Source organism: Pleurodeles waltl, chromosome 1_1 (assembly GCF_031143425.1).
Source record: "Pleurodeles waltl isolate 20211129_DDA chromosome 1_1, aPleWal1.hap1.20221129, whole genome shotgun sequence".
In the NCBI taxonomy this organism is placed as follows: domain Eukaryota; kingdom Metazoa; phylum Chordata; class Amphibia; order Caudata; family Salamandridae; genus Pleurodeles; species Pleurodeles waltl.
In genome coordinates, this window is record NC_090436.1 from 392567155 (window position 1) to 392591784 (window position 24630).

Consider the following 24630-nt stretch of genomic DNA (forward strand, 5'->3'; position numbering starts at 1 on the left):
GGGGACATTCTGTAAGAGGTTTTCTTTCTCCTTCCAGTGGTTCATACTATTTAAAAAAAAAGACGATTAGGGGCAAATTTAAGATTTTTCAAAGATTTTGTACCGAATACTTTAAAGATTTTACACAGAACACTGGACTGGCATGCAGAGCTTTGTGCTTTTACATCAGTGCCATTGATCAATAGCCATTGGAAGGTTTCAGTCAATGTGATTTACCAAAAATCTGCAATATAGTACTCAATCAGATTGGTCCAAACATAATTACTAAATGACCTGTTCATGACTGTGTGGCAAGTTTCTTTGGTGAAATATCCCTGCAACTACCACTCTAATCCTCTGTACGATGCAGGGACATTCAGCCAAGAAAAGCCACAATAACGGAAAAGATAGTCTATTAAGATGTCCATACAATGATGGTCTGTCTGCCGAAATTATCAGTTAGTATGTTTGTCTATCTTTGTTGTTTTGATGTCTCTTATGAAGGTTCTTTCCTGAAAACACGATTGGCAACCTCACATTCACTTCACGAGGACCATGACACCATTTGCTTAGTTTTAAATAACTTCCTACTTCAGTAACATTTGTAGCAGTGGAATTCATGTAAAACAGCCCTCTCTAGAATTAGTTTGTATGGGCTGATCAGGGATGAGATCTAGGCATGGGAGCTGCTGGCCTACTGGGTTCCAACTGAAGCTTTTCTACAATACCACTGTAATTGTGGGCATTTTAGGTTCTGTTTCAGTTGCACACACTAGATTAATTTAGCATGTTTTTGGGTATGTTGCAATTTAGCTTTATTGAGCAGAACACTAAAATGATTCTAAAAAAAAATAATTAAAAACAATCAGTGTACAGATGTGTAAAAGTAAAGACAGGAAGACATTTTGATCTGAATTACTGATCAGGTACATGACATGACCCTGATTCACCCTTAATGAGTACATTCGGCACAGATCAGCCAGTGGCACTGATAATAAAAACACTATCTCTAGCAAACATGATAAAACAGTGAGTTAGCAGGTGTACTACAGTTAGCACAACATATGAAGTGACAGTTCATCTGTTGCTCTGTGGTTCTGTGCAAATGACCTGCCAGTCATTTGAGAGAGGTTATGAGAGCACCCTTTAGCTTGTGTGCTTTTACAAATTGCACACATTTTTATGAGGATCTGCACGGGTCGGAGGGAGGGTGGGGTTACCCCTAAGTATCAACTCAAAAATGTGTTTTGATCATAATGGCATCCCTAATATATTGCAAGAAAAATATTGTAAACCAACATATTGAAGGTAAGTATATATTTGTTAAACTTTCAAAGAATAATTTCGAAGTCTAAAATATAGTTCACTATAACATTGTTTTTGTTCTGTTGCCTTATTGTATTATGTTTCATTTGATTATGCTCATTATTACTAAATGTTTTTAAAAAAAATTATTTTTATGTAATTTAGTAGTGTATCATTTCTTATTATTTAATTCATTAAATCATTTTTATTTCATGTTTATTTGTATTCATGTTTAATACATTTTTAAATTGTTTAATAACGTTACATTTTGGGTTGTGGAGTATGTTCAGGTTTTGATAATGTAGAATTTTTGTAATTATTTATTAATGTTCTATTACTTATTGGTAATCTTCATTACTCCTGGTCCTGTTGTCCTCCTCCCATTCATCACTAAGTGGAGATAACTATCCCCACGACAGAAAAAAGAACATGAGGAATGCTGGGACACCCCCCTCCCTCTGGCAGTAGATAATTTCTAAAAGACCTAGGTAAGGAGCCCCAGATGTCAGAGTCACCAGATCCTCTGGGTCTGCGCACGTTCCCAACACGTCCACCACTGAACAGCTCCAAGACTCTGATAGATAAATCACAGAGGCTAAGAGAGTTCAAGAGGGGAAGAGGCGATTAGGAAGGGAAACAGCTGGGAAGGAGACCTGTAGTAAGAAAAAGGTTAGAACACACAATATGAAAATTATATCTCCTGAAATCAATACTAGACTATGATTCTAAGTATAGTCATTCTGAAAACATGAACAATCTAAGAATTAAGTTTAAAATGACTAAGTTTCAAGATGGCCGGATACCTGTAAGGGAATCAAGATGGATTAAATGAAAACTTTCTTATTCAAGTACTTTCCTTTACATGAGAATCAGAAAAACATTCTGACTAAATTTTAAACCAGTCATATAAATCCTTTTTTGAGAATGCATACTAGGATCATACAATATTGCATCTAGGAACTCTGATCTTCTGTGTACTCTTAAAATGTTTCAACACAAATTGCGCATATTGTAGATTTATATATATATATATATATATATATATATATATATATTTATGTATAGTAAACACCATAAAAGGATTGTGCACCATGAATAACACAATATGGATTCAGGAAAAACAAATCACATCACTTGTCAACTCGAATATTACATGATAAATATCTTAGAATAGTGGCATACAATAAACAACATGAATTAAACTCGAGGAGAGAATTGTGCGTCTTGCCGATTCGAGTGTCACTATGTAAAATGCCAAGAAATGGTAGTACGCAATGAATATCAAAGTCAAATCATCATTAAACGAATCGCGCGTCTTGCCGATTCATAAACCACGATGTAAATGCCAAGAAATAACAGCTCACAATGAATAACAAGATCAAAGTACAATGAAACGAATCGCGCGTCTTTTGCCGATTCTTAAGCCACCATGTAAATGTCAAGAAATGGTAGCGCATAATGAACAACAAAGTTAAAACACCATAAAACGAATCGCCCGTCTTGCCGATTCTTAAGCCACCATGCAAATGTCAAGAAATGGTAGTGTGCAATGAATAACAAGATTAAATTATCATGAAACGAATCGCGCGTCTTGCCGATTCACAAGTCACCCTGCAAATGTCACAAACACTCAAGCGCATATTTCACACGCGCAAAGTACTCTGTCAAATCATAAAAGCATTAAGCCCAAGAACATGAGAGTTCTCGATAACGGCGTCGGGAGGCCAGCCCAACCACCATCTTACCGCCCAGAACAAGGATCTCCAAATGAAGAATGAAAGTCAGATGTCTGGAAGATCAAATAGGCCACCGGGACAGGAGCTCAGGAAGTAGCTGCTGCTCTGCACCGGTACCTCTGAATAGTGAGCACTTGGAGCTGGGCTGGCTCCTTTTTATAGAGTCTTGGCCCAGTCCACAACCACACCCAGTCATGTTGCAGGGAAAGTCTCTAGAAGGCCCTGGAAAGGGACCACACCCTAACACACTCTGAAAGCCTGTAGCAATACATTGCAAATGAACAGCATTTGTAAGCACATTAAGAATAAGTCTTCAGGATTGAACTCTGCAATGAAAAAGGTTAAACAACAACATATCAGCACAATGCATAAATTACGTTGTTTTGAGTTTGCAGGGTTTTTGCATTCTAGTCGACAATAGAGCACGCACTGCCCTGGTGTTGACAGTACTCCCCTCTCCCAGACGCGCTCTAGGGCCTGGTTTGCCTGGATTAAGACGATGAAAGCGTCTCACAAGTACTGGAGCATGAACATCAGATGCGGAAACCCATGAGTTACTTTCAGGACCATAACCTTTCCATGAGATTAAGTAATATAGATTACGCCCTCGTAGTTTAGAATCCAACACTTTCTTAACTTCATATTCTTCTTCTCCCTGTACTAGAACAGGAGCTGGATGCGGGTGGACCTTTTGGACTGCCCTTTTCAATAGGGAAGTGTGAAACACTGGATGAATCCGTAAGGATCTGGGCAATTGTAGTTTATAGGTTACCGGATTGATTTGCTGAAGGACTGTGTAAGGAGCTATAAATTTGGGATTAAACATGTGCTTCCTCTTGAAGTCTTTGGGGGTGATTCTAAGTCTGGCGGGCGGCGGAGGCCGCCCGCCAGACTTCCCCCTCCAAAATACCGCTCCGCGGTCGGAAGACCGCTGAGGGTATTCTGGGTTTTGCACTGGGCTGGTGGGCGACCGCCAAAAGGCCGCCCGCCAGCCCAGTGCAAAATTACCTTCCCACGAGGACGCCGGCTCCGAATGGAGCCGGCGGAGTGGGAAGGTGCGACGGGTGCAGTGGCACCCGTCGCGAATTTCACTGTCTGCAATGCAGACAGTGAAATTCTGTGTGGGGCCCTCTTATGGGGGCCCCTGCAGTGCCCATGCCATTTGCATGGGCACTGCAGGGGCCCCCAGGGGCCCCACGACAACCCATACCGCCATCCTGTTCCTGGCGGGCGAACCGCCAGGAACAGGATGGCGCCATGGAGGATTCAAATGGGCAGCGGAAAACCGGCGGGAGACCGCCGGTTTTCCACTTCTGACCGCGGTCAAACCGCCGCGGTCAGAATGCCCAGCGTGGCACCGCCAGCCTGTTGGCGGTGCCCCCGTCATTTTAGCCCTGGCGGTCTTGGACCGCCAGGGTTAGAATGACCCCCTATATGTTTTGTGGAAAGCCACACTTTGCCACATGGCTGATATTGCGGTCCCTCACACTGTTTCTTGTCATAATGCCTTTTGTATTTTTGTTTGGCTTTTTCTAAATGCTGTTGAATCAGTTTCTGAGTTTGATGCAAATGCTGAAAGGTTTCTGACACAGCTGGAGTAAGAGAACTTTCTTGAGGAATTGTGATGGGCAGGGTGTCAGGATGATAGCCAAATAAACCAAAATAGGGTGTAACGCCAATAGAAGTGTGGAATGACTTATTGTAAGCTAACTCAGCTAACCAGAGCATAGATGTCCAAGAATGAAGTGCCTTTTCAGCGTAGGCATGTAGGTATTGTTTCAAAGTCTGATTTAGCCTCTCCGTTTGACCATCTGTTTGAGGATGGTGACTAGTAGATAGCGTAGATGTCACTTGGAGTGTTTTACACCATGTCTTCCAAAAATTGGAGTCAAATTGCGACCCCCGATCGGAGAGGATAACTTTTGGCAGTCCATGATAACGAACCACTCTGTTCAGTAAAATAGTTGCCAGTTCACTAGAAGTGGGCAATTTTTTACAGGCAATCAATGTCCATATTTCATGAGACTATCTACTACCACCAGAATTACTGAATGCTGTTGAACCACTGGTAGACCGGTAATAATGTCTAAAGAAATGTGCTCCCATGGACGACTTGGGGTTGGAAGTGGATGTAACAACCCTTTTGGTTTTGAATGACTTGTTTTAATGCGAGCACAAACTTTGCAGTTGTTTACCATTGCTTTTACATCTTTTGTTAGGGTAGGCCACCAAAAATAGCGTTGGATCCGTTCAAGAGTTTTAGGAGTACCTGGGTGACCTGCCGTCGGTATAACATGCAACCAATGAAACACTATCTTGCGAAGTTTGGTAGTGGGTACGAGCAAACGAGCGTCATGAAAGGGTAGTCCTTGCTTGATTGACCTTTTGGGATCTGCTTGGGCCCATGTTTGCCATTTTTCAACAGTGAAGGAGTTGCGAATTTCTTCAAAGAAATCTTCAGTTTTATGATACATAGAACCTTGTCAGGAGCAATGATAGCTCTGGAGGCTTGAAATGCAGGCAACGAGGTAGACTCTTGACGGTACAAGGCGTCAGCTTTGCGATTATCTTTACCAGGCCGGAAGGTTACTACAAAATCAAATTTGGCAAAAAACAGCATCCAGCGTAATTGCCAAGGGGTCTAAAGTCTGGCAGAACTCATGAATTGAAGATTACGATGATCAGTATATACTGTGACAGTGTATTTGGCACCCAACAAATGATGTCTCCATTCTTTAAAGGCGTCACGAATCGCCAGAAGCTCTTTTTCAGCAATGACATAGTTCTGTTCGGCTTCGTTCAACTTCCGAGACATATAAGCTACAGGATGAAGTTGACCAGTGTCTTTATTTCGTTGTGATAAGACTGCTCCTATTGCTACATCTGAAGCATCAGCTTCCACTATGAAAGGTCGATTTGCATCAGGATGAGTCAAGACTGGGGCAGTGGAGAAAGCTTTCTTCAAAGTCGAGAAGGCTTGATCAGCTTCTGAGGACCATACAAACTTTTCTTTCTTTCTTAGTAGCTTAGTAATTGGAGCCACTGTCTGGGAGAAATGATTTATGACTCTCCGGTAAAAATTTGCAAACCCCAGGAAACATTGTACATCACAAACAGTCTTTGGGGTGGGCCAATCAGATATGGCTTTTACTTTCTTTTCTGCCATACCTTGAGGGGTAAGAATAACCCCTAAAAACTCAACTGTGGTAACATGAAACTCACACTTGGTTAGTTTGCAATATAAATGGTGCTTTCGAAGGGCTGCAAGAATTTTCTTGACATGTTGGACATGTTCATTTTCATTGTCAGAGTAGATCAAAATGTCATCGATGTAGACTATGGCAAATATGTCGAGGTGCTCTCTAAGAACGTAATTCAAGAAAAATTGAAATGCTGCTGGAGCATTACACAGACCAAAAGGCATGACGGTGTATTAAAAAAGGCCATATCTTGTCTTGAGCGCTGTTTTCCATTCGTCACCCTCTCTCATTCTGACCAAATGATAAGCACCTCGAAGGTCAAGCTTCGTGTAGATTTTTGCTCTCTTTACTTGTTCCAATAATACCGGAATTAGGGGTAAAGGATATTTATTCTTGATGGTGACTTTGTTCAAACCCCTATAGTCGATGCAAGCTCGAAGTTCTCCATTAGCTTTTGGACCAAAAAACAAAGGCCATTCTCCAAAAATTGATCTAGGTATTTTCATAACTGTTGATTTTCATGTTCTGACAGGGCATATACACGACAGTTGGGAAGTATCGCACCTGGGGCTAGATCAATTTGACAGTCATAAGATCTATGAGGAGGTAAAGTCTCTGCTCCTTTCTCATCAAATACATCTTTGTAAGATGAATACTGTTTGGGCAGCTGAATTTCTTTCTCCGCAGCAGTAGCTATGTAAGAGTCACAAACTTTTGGTACTTGAATCTTTTAGAGACATTGTTCGTTACATAACGCAGATGAGAACACCATTTTTTGTTCTGCCCAATTGATCTCTGGATTGTGATGAGTTAACCATGGCAAGCTAAGGATAATCCCATATTGGGGAGCATGGATCACGTCAAGAATGATTTTCTCTTTATGTTTCTTTCTTTGATTCTTATCTTCACAAATCATCGACAAGGGGATAGTCTGAAGAGTTACGGGACCTCCAGTCAAGAGTTTTCCATTGACTGCCTGGATGATTTCTGGGGTCTTATTTTCAATACATGGGATCCCCCATGCACGAACCAATTGGACATCAACAAAGTTCCCAGTAGCCCCAGAATCGACTAGAGCTTTTTTGAAATAGATCTTTTTCTTGACCTGAACTCTTATTTCCAGTTTAAGATGTTTAGATTGTGAAGGGTCCACGGTGACACCCAAGAGCAACCCTTCTCTGGATCTTCGGTGTTTTAGTTTTCCAACTCGACTGGTGCATTGGCTGCTACCTTCTGAACTGGACCTTGCTTGTTCTTTGGTTTGATTGGACAATCTTTGGCAAAATGACCCTTCCGCCCACAATAAAGACATTGTCCATTTTTTCTGCGTATGTCCTTTTCATCTTTGGTCAAAGGTCTTCTGATGGTTCCAATTTCCATCGGTTCCGGCGTTCTCTCTTTCGGAGTTCTTGAGTCTCTGTTATCATGAACACGCCATGAATATTTTTCAATCTTGTTGCGCGTTCCTTTACGTTCTGCTAAACGATGATCAAGCCTCAAGACAAGGTTTATTAATTTTTGACAGTCTGTAGGTTGTGGGTCGATTTGCGCTAAGATATCTTTTAGTTCCTCTTTGAGTTCCTTGTAAAACAAGACTGCTTGTTTTTCTTCAGGCCAGGATGTCTCAGCAACCAGCCGGTTAAAGTTGGCTAAATACGACACTAGGTCTTGATTCCCTTGGCGTAAATCTAATAGTTCATGATCTACTGACTGTGTTACAGTTCTACGATCAAAAACTCTCTCAAACTCACAAAAAAAATTCTCCAGTTGTACAACAAGGGACTATTTTTACGCACAAGAAGAATTGCCCAAGTAGCTGCATCCCCAGCCAAATATAATAACAAGAAAGCTACTTTGGACTGGGCATCGGGGAAAGTATGTGGTCTGCAGGTGAAGTGTAGTCCCACTTGAACCAGGAAAGATTGCGCTTTCAAAGGGTCACCTGAGAAACATTCTGGGGGAGGTAAAGGAATTGCGGAAGGAACATTTAGGGAAATGTTTGTCGGATTACTTCCAGAAGCCTGAGAAGAAGTACCTGGCCAGGACACACCTCTGGGACTTTGTTCCTTCTTCTCTACCTTATCTTGCAACTGACTCACTCTCTCAGCTAAGCTAGTTGTCAGTTCTTTGGATGATACCACCTCTGCCTGGAGCTGGGTGATAGCCGTGACTAACTCGTCCAGCGTGGCCATGATGAGAACATACACAAACCAGGAGGACAATAATTAGTGGGCTCACTATTCTGTCAGAGTCACCAGATCCTCGGGTCTGCGCACGTTCCCAACACGTCCACCACTAAACAGCTCCAAGACTTTGATAGATAAATCACAGAGGCTAAGAGAGTTCAAGAAGGAGAAGAGGGGATTAGGAAGGGAAACAGCTGGGAAGGAGACCTGTCGTAAGAAAAATGTTAGAACACACAATATGAAAATTATATCTCCTGAAATCAATACTAGACGATGATTCTAAGCATAGTCATTCTGAAAACATGAACAATCTAAGAATTAAGTTTAAAATGACTAAGTTTCAAGATGGACGGATACCTGTAAGGGAATCAAGATGGATTAAATGAAAACTTTCTTATTCAAGTACTTTCCTTTATATGAGAATCCGAAAAACATTCTGACTACATTTTAAACCAGTCATATAAATCCTTTTTTGAGAATACATAGTAGGACCATACAATATTGCATCTAGAAACTCTGATCTTCTGTGTACTCTTAAAATGTTTCAACACAAATTGCGCATATTGTAGATTTATATATATATATATATATATATATATACATATAGTAAACACCATAAAAGGATTGTGCACCATGAATAACACAATATGGATTCAGGAAAAACAAACCAAATCACTTGTCAACTCGAATATTACATGATAAATATCTTAGAATAGTGGCATACAATAAACAACATGAATTAAACACGAGGAGAGAAACGTGCGTCTTGCCGATTCGAGTGTCACCATGTAAAATGCCAAGAAATGGTAGTATACAATGAATATCAAAGTCAAATCATCATTAAACGAATCGCGCGTCTTGCCGATTCATAAACTACAATGTAAATGCCAAGAAGTAACAGCTCACAATGAATAACAAGATCAAAGTACAATGAAATGAATTGCGCGTCTTTTGCCGATTCTTAAGCCACCAAGTAAATGTCAAGAAATGGTAGCGCGCAATGAACAACAAAGTTAAAACACCATAAAACGAATCGCGCGTCTTGCCGATTCTTAAGCCACCATGCAAATGTCAAGAAATGGTAGCATGCAATGAATAACAAGCTTAAATTATCATGAAACGAATCGCGCGTCTTGCCGATTCGCAAGTCACCCTGCAAATGTCACAAACACTCAAGCGCATATTTCACACACGCAAAGTACTCTGTCAAATCATAAAAGAATTAGGCCCAAGAACATGAGAGTTCTCGATAACGGCGTCGGGAGGCCAGCCCAACCACCATCTTACCGCCCAGAACAAGGATCTCCAAATGAAGAATGAAAGTCAGATGTCTGGAAGATCAAATAGGCCACCGGGACAGTAGCTCAGGAAGTAGCTGCTGCTCTGCACCGGGAGCTCTGAATAGTGAGCACTTGGAGCTGGGCTGGTCCAGCCCACAACCACACCCAGGCATATTGCAGGGAAAGTCTCTAGAAGGCCCTGGAAAGGGACCACACCCTAACACACTCTGAAAGCCTGCAGCAATACATTGCAAATGAACAGCATTTGTAAGCACATTAAAAATAAGTCTTTAGGATTGAACTCTGCAATGCAAAAGGTTAAACAACAACATATCAGCACAATGCATAAATTACATTGTTTTGAGAGTGCTTATTAGTCGCCAATAGAGCGCGCACTGCCCTGGTGTTGACACCAGCCTTTTCTGGGAAATAGTATTATTTGTTTAAAGGTCTTTTTTTCAGCTACCCGTGCCTGTTTTACTGTAGACTCTCTGTGTTTCAGGCAGCTTGACCTTTTAAAGTGGTGTTTTTTTTTTGCCGTGACTGTGTGAATTTCCTTTCTAGTTTGTGGCACAAGACTTCATAACCCCCTCCCCCTTTTCTAAGTACAAAGGCTACATACATCTTGCAGAGTGTGTTTAGGAGACTGCTTAATCTGTTTCTGTGATTTAAATTGTGTTTAGAAACTGCCTGCTTCCCCTGTTTTTTGCCTTAAAAAAGCCACATTTCAGAGTGCACGACAAGCAGTATTTCAGTGTTTGTTTTTAAGCAATCTCTCCCTTACCTAGAAAGTAGACTCCGCTAGCTTGGAAGTGTGGATTCAGCCTGTCTGTATCCAAGGAGATTCTGAATAGAGCAGCAGCTACCTCTTCCCTGCCCACAGGGACTGGACGTCAGTTAACTTGCCCCTTATATAAGTTCCTATTGGTTGTTGCATATGTTTTTGTGATAGGTTGTTGGGGGATGGTCTTTCTATTGGTTGCTGGTTCTAGGGCTTGGGCTGTGATTGGTGGTTAGGTCTGAGAATCTGATTGGTTGCTGGTTCTGGGGCTAGGGCTGTGATTGGTGGCTAGGGCTAAGAATCTGATCGTTTGCTGGTTCTAGGGCTGGGGCTGTGATTGGTGGTTAGGGCTGAGAATCTGATTGGTTGCTGGTTCTAGGGCTGGGGCTGTGATTGGTGGTTAGGGCTGAGAATCTGATTGGTTGCTGGTTCTAGGGCTGGGGCTGTGATTGGTAGATAGGGCTGAGATTCTGATTGGTTGCTGGTTTTAGGGCTGGGGTTGTGATTGGTTGTCAGGATTAGGGGTATGAATGGTGATTAGGGCTGGGCCTCCCATTAGTTGTTTGAATCAGGGTTGCAAATCTGATTGGTTAGAGTTAGGACTAGGTTTCTATTGGCTATAGGGCTATTTAAGCCTAGGACTCAGGGCGTCTCAGGCCGGGCGTCGAGGCAAAGGGCAGCGAGGACAAGGGCAGTTGCCTGTTTGGGCCTGTTCGGACTGGTAGGGCCTAGGGCCTAGAGTCAGACATGCTGCCCAAAGCTCAATTGACCAGAAATGATTTCACTCCCTACACATCCATCCAAATGCAAACACATTATCTGCAAAGACATCCAACTCATGCATCACAAACTGACCGCAGACAGATTGCAATGTCCCATCATCCAATACAATACCCATTATACAACACATATACACATATCCTCCACAACTACAACAGTGAAACACAAGCAGTATTTCAGTGTTTGTTTTTAAGCAATCTCTCCCTTACCTAGAAAGTAGACTCCGCTAGCTTGGAAGTGTGGATTCAGCCTGTCTGTATCCAAGGAGATTCTGAATAGAGCAGCAGCTACCTCCTCCCTGCCCACAGGGACTGGACTTCAGTTAACTTGCCCCTTATATAAGTTCCTAATGGTTGTTGCATATGTTTTTGTGATAGGTTGTTGGGGGCTGGTCTTTCTATTGGTTGCTGGTTCTAGGGCTTGGGCTGTGATTGGTGGTTAGGGCTGAGAATCTGATTGGTTGCTGGTTCTGGGGCTAGGGCTGTGATTGGTGGCTAGGGCTAAGAATCTGATCGGTTGCTGGTTCTAGGGCTGGGGCTGTGATTGGTGGTTAGGGCTGAGAATCTGATTGGTTGCTGGTTCTAGGGCTGGGGCTGTGATTGGTGGTTAGGGCTGAGAATCTGATTGGTTGCTGGTTCTAGGGCTGGGGCTGTGATTGGTGGATAGGGCTGAGATTCTGATTGGTTGCTGGTTTTAGGGCTGGGGTTGTGATTGGTTGTCAGGATTAGGGGTATGAATGGTGATTAGGGCTGGGCCTCCCGTTAGTTGTTTGAATCAGGGTTGTAAATCTGATTGGTTAGAGTTAGGACTAGGTTTCTATTGGCTATAGGGCTATTTAAGCCTAGGACTCAGGGCGTCTCAGGCTGGGCGTCGAGGCAAAGGGCAGCGAGGACAAGGGCAGTTCCTGTTTGGGCCTGTTCGGGACTGGTAGGGCCTAGGGCCTAGAGTCAGACATGCTGCCCAAAGCTCAATTGACCAGAAATGATTTCACTCCCTACACATCCATCCAAATGCAAACACATTATCTGCAAAGACATCCAACTCATGCATCACAAACTGACCGCAGACAGATTGCAATGTCCCATCATCCAATACAATACCCATTATACAACACATATACACATATCCTCCACAACTACAACAGTGAAACACCTGCATTCTCACAACAAACACTACTCTGTCCACTCCCACTAACACAACCTGCCATCACCCACACAACACAAAACCACACTATACATTTCTTTCAGCCTTCCAGATACACACTCCCTATTCATACAAACCAACAACACTATCCTCTGTTTGCTCCACACAGACCACCTTTCATCATAACAATGCCCAAACCCAGCCTTCCAACACACCATCTACAAAAACCCTTCCCCTCTCTTCACCAATTACACACAACCATACAATCCCCACACTCCACTCCACTACATATATTACCTCTTCCAGTCATCACAACTAACACAAACGCCCCTGACACACATCCACCCCCTCTTACACACCTCATACATTCATCTCCAAAACACATCAACACCCCCTGTAACACTCTAATTCCACTCACCAGCACTTACTCACATACAAATCTCTCACCGAAAACAACTACATCAATATCCCCTCTCACTATTCCACAAAAACAATACAGACCACACCCATCAGCACATCAAATCAACACAAACTTTCATTCTACTTATCGTCACACCCACTCCCACCCTCAGGACCACACAAAGAATACAAGTCCTGTCCTATCTTTACCCCTACATTCTCACTCTTCACATACACCTACCCCAAGCACCCCAACCCAGCAACTTTCATTCACTCGCCTCTCCTCCATTGCACAATTTAGAGCCTTACATCATGATCCACATGCTCCTCCACCACCCCTAACCCATACTCCATCCACACTAAACAGACACAAACAAAATAAACAACATGCCACTCTTAACAACCTCGCATCCCTCTTGTCTATTACATAATAAGACTACCCTACTGTGACAGGCCGGCATGATGCGGCCCGTCCACAAATCCGACTTGTGATGGCGCTGCCCAAAATGCCCCAGTTCTTCACGAAGAAGCAGTAAATCCGGAATCTCTTCCGGCAGCGGAGGATGGGCCAGGAGGTTGCTGCACGGGGCCAAGAGGACCTGAAAAGCCGGCAGACGGGACGAGAGAGGCGCGCAACGGAGGAGTGAGGAGCAGCAGCGCTGGAAGACAGGTCAACGACAACTGACGAAAGCCAGGAGTAGAAGAGGAGTCGGACGGCGGAACAGAAACCTCAGCGACCCAGGAGGCGTAAAACGAACCTACCAGCCGCGCTTCAGGAGAAGCGTGGCAACCTCAGGTGCGTTCCGGGAGCAAGCAAGGGGTGCAAGGGTGGTTGGGTGGGGAGAAGGGAACGAGAAGCAAGGGGGACTGGGAAGACAGGGAAAGAAGGGGAAGAAAACGGGGAAAACATACACAGAAGAGTACAAGGGACGGAGAAAACAACAAGACAGAGATATACCCAGTAGTAGGAAAACCAAGGGCAGGAAAGAAGACGCAGGATTGCTACTAATTAAGGCAAAATAACCAGCTAAAAAGGGCAGAAGGGTACAAAAAAAAGAAGAAAGAGGAGGGAAGCACGACAGAAGTTACAAAGACAGAGAGGCGCAAAAGAAGTACAAAGAAGAGTCAGTGGAGGAGAAGAAGCAAGAAAAGGATCCTAAAATAGAAAGTGCTTCCAGGAAATAAGAGGGAGATATAGCAATACATAACTCTTGATAGAAGAAGTATCAGGGAAAAATAAAAGGAAGAAAAAATACATTAGAGAGACCAGAGAGAGAGAAAATCCCTACAGTAAGACCAAGAAGCAAGAAAAGCAGGGTAGGGAAAGAAAAGAGCCACAAGATAAAAGAAAAGGAACTTACTGATATGTTCTCTTGTTCTTTTCTCACATGCACTTCCTGAGAGCCCTGCAAGAGAGAAAACCAAAGAAGACGTGAAAAGCCAGGAGAAGGAAACTAAAAAGGAAACAGCACAAGAAAGACACTTATATGTCATGCCAGATATTCTTGAAGCCAATAAAATACACCTGAAACCAACCATCCCTATCTCTTCATGTCATCCTTGACCCCGACCGGTCACACCTACAAAAAACAGTACACTCTTCATGTCTCTCTCAGCCACCAAGTCCACCACCCACACACACAGTCCCAACAAAATGCCGTCTTAACCTGCTGGAAGAGGAACACTATATTGAAAAACAAGACTATTGTGAGCCTCACACAGTTATCACAACTAACAGCACATCTGCTTCAAGCTCAAATTGTACTGCTTACCCTTCTCCTAAACAAAACAACACTGCCACTAACACACCTTTTCTAAACTGCCAGCTCATAAATGCTCAATCCCTCTCAAAAAACAAACACCACATCTACAACCTGCTTACAGACACACAACCTGACTTACTATTCATAACACAATCATTGTTGGGAGATGACATGGCCCCAGTGTTTCACGAAGCCCTTCTTCCAGGCTGTCAAACCATCACACAAAACCATATAGGCAAGAGAGGAGGTGGACTAGCTATTATATTCGAACAGGCAGTAAATCTCAGTAAAACAGACATTTCCATACAAGATTGTGAAGCCCTCCTCACCAGATACCACCCTACTCCAACTTCCTCCTGCAACTTTCTCCTCCTTTACAGACCTCCACCTAACAACTCAACATTCCCAGATGCTTTTCTAGATACAGTCTCAAACCCTATTACACTATACTCCAACCTATGCATTCTTGGGGACCTAAACATTTGGTATGACAAACCCAATATGCCCCATCCAAAAGCTATCACCACTGGTCTAGTAGTATTGAACCTACATCAGATTGTACACAATCCCACACACATCACTGGACACATCCTAGATGTCATTTTTGCTAAGCTTGAACTAGTTACCGTTCAATGCATCACGCCAATCACATGGTCAGACCACCATGTGATTACTTTCCGACATAAAACTCCACAAATCAACACACCCCACAGCTCCTTACATACATGCACCTATCGACCATGGAGCAAACTCAATTTTGATGACTTAGAAATACAACTAACAGCCAACACAGATCTAGATACAATTAATTATTTTCCAAAACATTATGAGTGGCTACAGGAAGCTTTTGATATCCTAATACCACTCAAAAAAACTAAGCACAACAAAAGAAAACCAACACCTTGGAGAAACACAGAACTTTAAAAAGATAAAGCAACAAATCAGAAAGTTGCAGTGGACCTGGCTCAAAACAAACAACAGTCAAGACAAACTGCAGCTACACAAACTTAACAGAATATACAAATCATCAATCAAAAAAGCTAAAAAAATGTACTACTCAGACAGAATTCAAAATGCTAAATCTAGAACCAAGGAATTTTATAAAATTCTCAATGAATTTTGAAAACCTACATGCATGGAAGGAAGTCATCCCACTACTCAAGATTTCACAAACAACTGGCAACTCATTACACAACCAAGGCAGACACATTGGACTCCTATTAAAAATATAAGAAAACCATCAGCACCAACCCCTTTCCTAAAATACCCTCTAAGAATAAACCAATCCAGCCTCTATAGTCCTTCCAACAAATATCCTAAGGTGAATTTATGGATTTGGTCAAAGCAAGCAGGCCTTCCGGTTGCTTTTCAGACCCTTGTCCACCACAAATCTTCAAGAACATTCTTTTATCTACTTCTTCCTGTAAGAAGAATCATCAACAACCTTTTAACTACAGGAACTTTTCCTGTAGACCTGAAAAAGGCATACTTTCGACCGTTATTAAAGAAAACATACCTAGACCTGCAGGATCCCAACAACTACAGACCAATCACAAATGGACCTTTCCTGGGCAAACTGATAGAAAGAGCAGCATTCGCCCAGATGTCACAATTCATGGAAGACAATTCTATACTTTCAGACTTCCAAACTGGATTCTGCCCAGGAAGAGGCACTGAATCTGCACTCATAGCAATCTGGGATGATCTTAAAAACACAGTCGACCGCAATGGAGTTGCTGCACTGCTTCTCTTGGACCTCTCGGCTGCCTTTGATACGGTTGACCATGACACCCTAGGTCAAAGACTCCCCGAAGCTGGCATAGAAGGGACTGCTCTTGACTGGATTACATCCTATCTTCAAAAAAGATCTAATATCATCTATTCGCCCCCCGTCTTGTCCAAACCCTGGCTCACAAAAGCAGGGGTCCCCCTAGGATCAATCATCTCGCCTTTGCTTTTCAACATCTACATAATATCATTACCACAACTGATCAATGATTTTCAACTCACATGCTACAACTATGCAGATGACACACAAATACTACTTAAATTAGAATGCCCCAAAAACATTGAAAACTCAGAAATCTTCAGTTGCCTCAGAGCTGCTGATCAGTGGATGACCTGGAGCCATCTCAAACTAAATACCTCCAAAACAGAAATACTCATATGTGGTGACTGGAAAAGTTATGACCCACTGTGCACCTGGCCTGACGATCTCGGACCACCTCCTCAATTATCCAAGAAAGTTAAAAACCTTGGAATCACCATGGACTCCAAATTAACTATGAATGCCCAAGTGGACAAATTAGCACGAACAAGCTTCATCATCTTGAAGATTCTACGACACATCTTCCCCACCTCGGATTTCCATACAAGGTGAAAGCTACTATCTTGCTTGTACTATCCAAACTGGATTATGCCAATGGCCTCTACCATTGATCATCTCTATCTATTATGAAAAAACTACAATGTATTCAGAACTCCGCAGCCAGGCTACAATTACATGTAAAGCCACAAGCCCACATCTCCCCTGCCTTGAGAGCACTACAATGGTTAACCGTTGCCAGAAGATGCACTTTCAAGCTGCTTTGTATCACCCACAAAGCTATACATGGAACAGGACCACTTTCTATCAGAAACAAAATAACCAAATACATTCAACAAAGAAACCTCCCCTCAAGATTGGCACCCCGTCTTAGAACACCACCATAAAAGAAAAAGACTAAGAGGGTCATTACAACATTGGCGGTAAAAGCCGCTTACCGCCGTGCAGAAGACCGCCAACACACCGCCGCGGTGGTGGAATTCCGCCACAGCTATTATGACCCACAGCTCGGAATCCGCCAAAATCTAGACACCCACACAAGTCCGCCACACCAAAGGTCAGTGATAAACTGGCATTAACAAAACTTCCACCGTCACGCCAACAGGAATATGCTCACACTATCACGACCCACGAATCCACGCGGCGGTCTTTCAACCACGGTATTCCATTGGCGGTACACACTGCCGCGCTCAAAATACACACATTTACAAAACACTACACATTGGACAATTTGAAATACACACACCTGATACACATACACACACCACTCCCACACACTCAATACAATATAAAACACACACCCACATCCCCCATAAACCCCTACGACAACAATTTGGACAGAAGGCCAGAGAGAGACACCACCAGAAACAACACTATCATCCACAGACACTCAACACCATCACTCACACAACATCCACGCACCTCACACAACACACCTCTAAATATCACCCCACACATCACAACACACACCACCCCACACATCACCCACACCACCCCATGGCACCGCAAAGACACCCCAGGTTTTCTGAGGAGGAGCTCAGGGTCATGGTGGAGGAAATCAACTGAGTAGAGCCACAGCTATTCGGATCACAGGTGCAGCACACCACCATAGCTAGGAAGATGGAGCTATGGTGCAGAATCGTGGACAGGGTCAACGCAGTGGGACAGCACCCAAGAACTAGGGATGACATCAGGAAGAGCTGGAACGACCTACGGGGGAAGCTGCGTTCCGTGGTCTCAAGACACCAGATAGCGGTTCAGAAGACAAGCGGCAGACCCCCACCTCCTCCCCCAGAACTAACAACATGGGAGGAGCAGGTCTTGGCTATACTGCATCCTGAGGGCCTCGCAGCAGTAGCTGGAGGAATGGACTCTGGTAAGTCAAACCTTTAACTACCATATCCCCCACCCTACCTGCATGCTATCACATACCCCCACCCTCGCCCTCACCCCCATCACTCCAACTCCTCACACATGTCCCACTATCACAAACTACACATCCCAAACCCAAGCCCTGCATGCAACACCAAAGCATGGACACCCATCACCAAAGCATGTCCACTGCACATACCCATACAACCCCCTAAACCATTATCACTGAAGGTCCCACACAAGAATGCAAGCACTGGGGTACATTGTCACCAACCCATTGCACACCATGGCACACATAGATGAAATAATCATGCCTTTACACCCCTACAGGACCCCTACCCAACATCACCGGACAGGAGGGTCCAGACATGTCCACTCCACCCACAGAAGAGGCCCACTGTGATGACAGCAGCTCTGTCCAACTGGATCAAGATGATCAGCCTGGCCCATCTGGGACCTCAGGACAGTCGGTTCAACTCACACTGGCACAGGGCACTACAGAGCTTCCCCCCTCTGGAAACACCAGCACAGCACCCACCCAGCAGGCCCATACCTCTGTCCCTAGGACACGTCAAGCAGCAGTGTGTCCACCACTACAGGGAACCCAGGCTAACCCACCACCCCAACAACACCAGGGACCTGGGGGCAGTGGTAATGGGCACACGGTTCAGGGGACAGAGGCCCAGGAACACAGGGGAACTGGGAGGGCTGTTGTGCGACAGGGGGAGGACAGGCCCAGGGAACCCACTCTCCACGAGGCTCTCTCCAACATAATGGGAGCCTACCACCATTCCCAGGAGACAATGGCAACGGTAGTGGCCAAGTTTCAGGAGACCCAGCGGCTGCAGGAGGAACAGTATTTGGGGGTCAGGGAGGAACTCAAATCCATCAATTCCACCCTGGGCACCATTGTAGGGGTGCTGAAGGAACTCGTCAACACCAGGAGGGACACTGTGGCACAACAAGGGGCCCCTGACACTAGCCTGGACGATGAACTGCCCACCACCTCTGCCGGCACTCGTGGACAGGAGGCACCGCCAGAGGCCCACACACCAGCACCCCACCCCCTGCAGATGGAGAACCACCCTGCAAGCGGTCCCTGAGATCCAGTACAAAGACAGAGAACAATGCCAAGACCCCGCCAAGAAATGAGACCACCCTGATTGTCATCCTTCTGTCTCACTTTGTCACCCAGTCCATACGTAAACTGCCCTAGCTCCACTTCCTATGCCCCTTTGGACAATGCACCTGTGGGACTAATAGACTGGACTCTGCAATGGACATTCCTCCACCATCACCCCTGACCATTTTACAACCCCCTCCACTATTTAGCACTTAAATAAACACCCTTAAGTCACAAAACAATTTGGAGTCAGTCTGTGCTTTCGAAAATGTGTATTTGCAATACCTGTGGAAAAATTATTAATCCAATGTAATGTCAACATACCTATGTCACACAGCTCTAGTCCATGCAGAAACAAAGCAGAGGTCACACAGTAGGACCCACATCTGTGAAATCGAAAGGGAAAGTGACAACTCAGTGTCCATATACTGGGTGAAAATGACAGACAGATGAGAGGTAGAAGAATTAAATCACATGTAGCAGGCAGTGTTGTCTTCTTACCTGTGTCTCACTGTAAGTATTGCTGGATCACCGTGTTCCTGTTGTCTATGTCCTCTTCTTCTGCTTCCTCTTCTTCACTGTCCACAGACTCCACAGCTGCCACAACACCTCCATCCGGACTATCCTCCTGCAGAAAAGGCACCTGTCATCGCAAAGCCAAGTTGTGAAGCATAAAGCAGGCCATGATGATCTGGCACAACTTCTTTGGTGAGTAGAATAGGGAGCCACCTGTCATATGGAGGCACCAGACCCTGGCCTTCAGGAGGCCGAAGGTCCTCTGTATAATCCTCCTAGTTCGCCCATGGGCCTCATTGTAGCATTCCTCTGCCCTTGTCCTGGGATTCCTCACTGGGGTCAGTAGCCATGACAGGTTGGGGTAACCAGAGTCACCTGCAAATGGCGAGGGACACCTGTTAGACACACACTAACTCTTAGGGACATCCCCAGACCCAGACACCTAGTCACACTGTATTGGGTCCATGTCCTCACCTAATAGCCACACACGGTGCCTCTGGAGTTGCCCCATCACATAAGGGATGCTGCTATTCCACAGAATGTAAGCGTCATGCACTGAGCCAGGAAACTTGGCATTTACATGGGAGATGTACTGGTCGGCCAAACACACCATCTGCACATTCATAGAATGGTGACTCTTCCGGTTTCTGTACACCTGTTCACTCCTGCGGGGGGGACCAAGGCAACATGTGTCCCATAAGTGGCACCTATGATGTTGGGGATATGTCCCAGGGCATAGAAGTCACCTTTCACTGTAGGCAAATCCTCCACCTGAGGGAAAACGATGAAGCTACTCATGTGTTTCAGCAGGGCAGACAACACTCTGGACAACACGTTGGCGAACATAGGCTGGGACATCCCTGATGCAATAGCCACTGTTGTTTGAAAAGACCCACTTACTAGGAAATGGAGTGCTGACAGGACCTGCACTAGAGGGGGATTCCTGTGGGATGGCGGATAGCTGACATCAGGTCTGGGCACACAGTTCCAGGATTGTGGTACGATCAAGTCTGTATGTGACAATTACATGTCGCTCCTCCATTGTCGACAGGTTCACCAGCGGTCTGTACACCGGAGGATGCCGCCATCTCCTCACCTGCCCCAGCGGACATGCTCTATGGAGGAGAACAGCGAGCATAGTGTCAACCAACACTGAGGTACGTAAACACAACTTTATAGCAAAATGTTTGAAGATCGATATATGGCTGTATTAGTGTTTAAGTAAGGCCTAGATATGTGTGACGCAGTCAAAATTAATGCCATGTGGCCCCCTGAAATGGCGGCTGCCTGACCTGTAATGTGGGACAAGGGGATATGAGGTAACTGTGCTGGCGTTGTACACCGTTGCGGTAGGCGGTCGAAGACCGGGGCGCAATCCTGTTTTGGTTAACATTGGATCCTATGGGTCCCAGGAGCCAATGACGATGTACGCCGGCGGTGACGGTACGCACCGCCGTGGATGTGACTGCCATTTTCTCTCAGTTCAATCACTTGATACCTGATCTGCGACAGAAGAGGACCTACACTGCAATTGCTGCTGTGACCTCAGTCTGGAAGAGACAATGGCTCATGTGTCTGAGGAAAGGGCCTCTGCCTTCAGCACGGAGGAGTTGGAGAAACTAGTGGATGGGGTCCTCCCCCAGTACACACTACTCTACGGTCCTCCAGACAAACAGGTAAGTACACTGTGAGCATGCCGAATGGGCAATGCCTGTGTGGAGTGGTGTTGATGAAAGACAGGGGGGAAGGAGAATGAGGCGTGCATGATACGACGGTGAGTGCATGTGCGTCATGGCAAGGGTAGGGATGCGGGCAAATGACTGTGACGGTGCGGACAGTTATATCTTCTCCTATTCCCCTGTACTATTCGTGTAGGTCAGCGCCCACCAGAAGAAGGTTACTTGGCGTGCCATCGCCAAGGAAGTCCGGACCCTGGAGGTCCACCACAGACGGAGCACCCACTGCCGGAAAAGATGGGAAGACATTCGCCGCTGGAGCAAGAAGACAGCGGAGGCCCAACTGGGTATGGCCCCCCAACGTGGGAGGGGTGCCCGTCGCACCATGACCCCCCTGATGTTCCAGATCCTGGAGGTGGCGTATCCGGAGTTGGATGGGCGCTTGAGGGCATCAGAGCAGCCACAAGGGGGTGAGTACACTCTCATTCTGCTGATTCAGCGTGCATTGTAGGTGTCTGGGTGGGGGAGGTGGGCTGTGGGTTCCCCTAGGCCAGGGCGAGTTTAGCAGGCAAGGTCCCTTCTTAAGGCAGGCCCTGTGGTACCCCACCCCACCTGTGTTCCGAGGCAACTACACCTAGTCAGGCTCCTGTGACTTCCATGTGTGCAGCAATCGGGCATAGGCCTTGCAACCCATGTACCTGTGATTAATTATGGAACCCTAAGTGCACGGCGTAGTCCAGGGGGCTTCTGTGTCTGTAGTGTCCGCCAACAGTAGCGGTATTGGATGCACTCAACATGTCTTTCTTCTGTCTCCCCCCCCCTTTTTGTGGTCTCCCTGTTCTTGGGTGCATTAGCATCATCAGGTGGAGGAGCAGTGCCAGTGGAGCAGGAGGGAGCCGCATCCCACATGACCCTGGAGGGCGACACAACGGAGTCAGAAGCCATCAGTGGGACGGAGGGCGAGGGAGCTACACGGCGGGGGACAGGAGCTGAGACCACCGACACAGACTCGTCCTCTGATGGGAGCTCCCTTGTGGTGGTGGGCTCCTCTGTGCCCACTGCATCTACAGGTACAGCCGCCACCCCCCCATACCAGCACCGCTCTCCCAGCAGCCCCTCAGTGTGTGCCCCGTGGCCGCTCACCCAGGAGGGTGGGGATCTCCTTCGCCCCAGGCACCTCAGGCCATGCCCCAGTCAGCCCTGCTGCCCTCAGTGAGGAGGCCATTGACCTCCTCAGGTCCCTCACTGCTGGGCAGTCTACCATTTTGAATGCCATCCAGGGTGTAGAGAGGTAGTTGCAACAGACCAATGCATACCTGGAGGGCATTCATTCTGGTCAGGCAGCCCAACAGCGAGCTTTTCAGGATTGGGCCTCAGGACTGATGGCAGCCATTGTCCCTGTCTCTAGCCTCCCCCTCCAACTTCCTCCACCCAGACCCAAACGCCTGTACCTCAGCCTATCCCAAGCACACCATCAGACCAGCATGCACACACGTCAACACACAAGGGAAGCTCAAGGTAAACATAAGCACCACACATCCCACAGGCACTCACGCAAGCATCATACACATGCAGCCATACCAACATCCACTGCCTCCACTGTGTCCCCCTCCTCGTCGTCTCCCTCCTCCCTTCCAGTGCCGTCTCCACTCACACCTGCATGCACTACATCTTCAGCCATTACCTCCATCACCAGCACACCCACCACCACACCCCGCTCACGTGCAGTCACCACCCCAACTACCATTCACACATCCCCTGTGTCCTCTCCCAGTGTGTCTGTAAGCCCACCTCCCAAGGTACACAAACGCAGCCACACACCCACCCAACAGCCATCCACCTCACAACAGCGTCCAGCCCATGCACCTTCACCCAAAGTCAGCAAACGTACACCTCCTACAACCACTACCTCTTCCTCCACTCCCAAACCCCCTCCATCTACCCGTTCCAGTGTGTCCAAAAAACTTTTCCTGTCCAACCTTGACCTCTTCCCCTCACCTCCCCCACCTCTTCAGTCTCCTAGGGCCCGCCTTTCCAGGTCCCAACCCGGCACCTCAGCCACAACATCTACTGGAACAGTGGTGCCAGTAGTAACCGGCTTCTGGAGTGCGCCAAACAGCAGGCCAGCCAGTGTGCCAAGGAGCCAGACCACGGACAGTCCCCCACCTCAAAAGCACAAAAAGTTGGCCAGTGCCCGGTGGGAGAGAGGCAAAACATCTACCACCAAAGCCTCTCCCAGGGGTACAGTTGGGAGTGGGAAGACAGCTGCGCCACCATCCAAGGTGGGGAAGGGGCACAGAAAAATAAGCAAGCCGGCGAAAACCTGCACGGCGGACAAGACCGCCACCAGCACCGCTGCCAAGGACACCGCCGCCACCAGCACCGCTGCCAAGGACACCGCCACCACCAGCAACGCTGCCAAGGACACCGCCGCCACAAGCACCGCTGAACAGGACACCGCCGCCACCAGCACCGCAGGCCAATGAGCGCCAAAGCTTCTGATGCTACTGAGGCCGCCACAAGCAGGATGAATCACTCTGGGCACAAGGCCCCCTCCACAAACAGTGTAGTATCCCATCCACTACCTCAGTCCTTGGCAGGATGAAGCACTCTGGGCACATAGCCCCCTCCAGAACCAGTGGGGTATCCCATCCACTACCTCAGTCCTTGGCAGGATGAAGCACTCTGGGCACAAAGCCCCCTCCAGAACCAGTGGTGAAAGGCATCCACTACCTCAGTCCTTGGCAGTATGAAGCACTCTGGGCACAAAGCCCCCTCCAGAACCAGTGGAGTATCCCATCCACTACCTCTGTCCTTGGCAGGATGAAGCACTCTGGGCACAACGCCCCCTCCAGAACCACTCCCCAGGATACAGCAGTGGGCATGGAGCCTCCTCGTGGATCTGGCGTCGTGCACTCATCCGGCTGAGGTGCCCCCCTTCCATTCTCCCTGGGCTGCCTGTATTTCTATCTGATGCCCCAGCAGTGTTCTCTCCGTTTTGATCGGGTATTGAGTGTGGGTATTGAGTGTGGGCCTCACCCATGCATTTTGGGCCCAGTGGTCCAC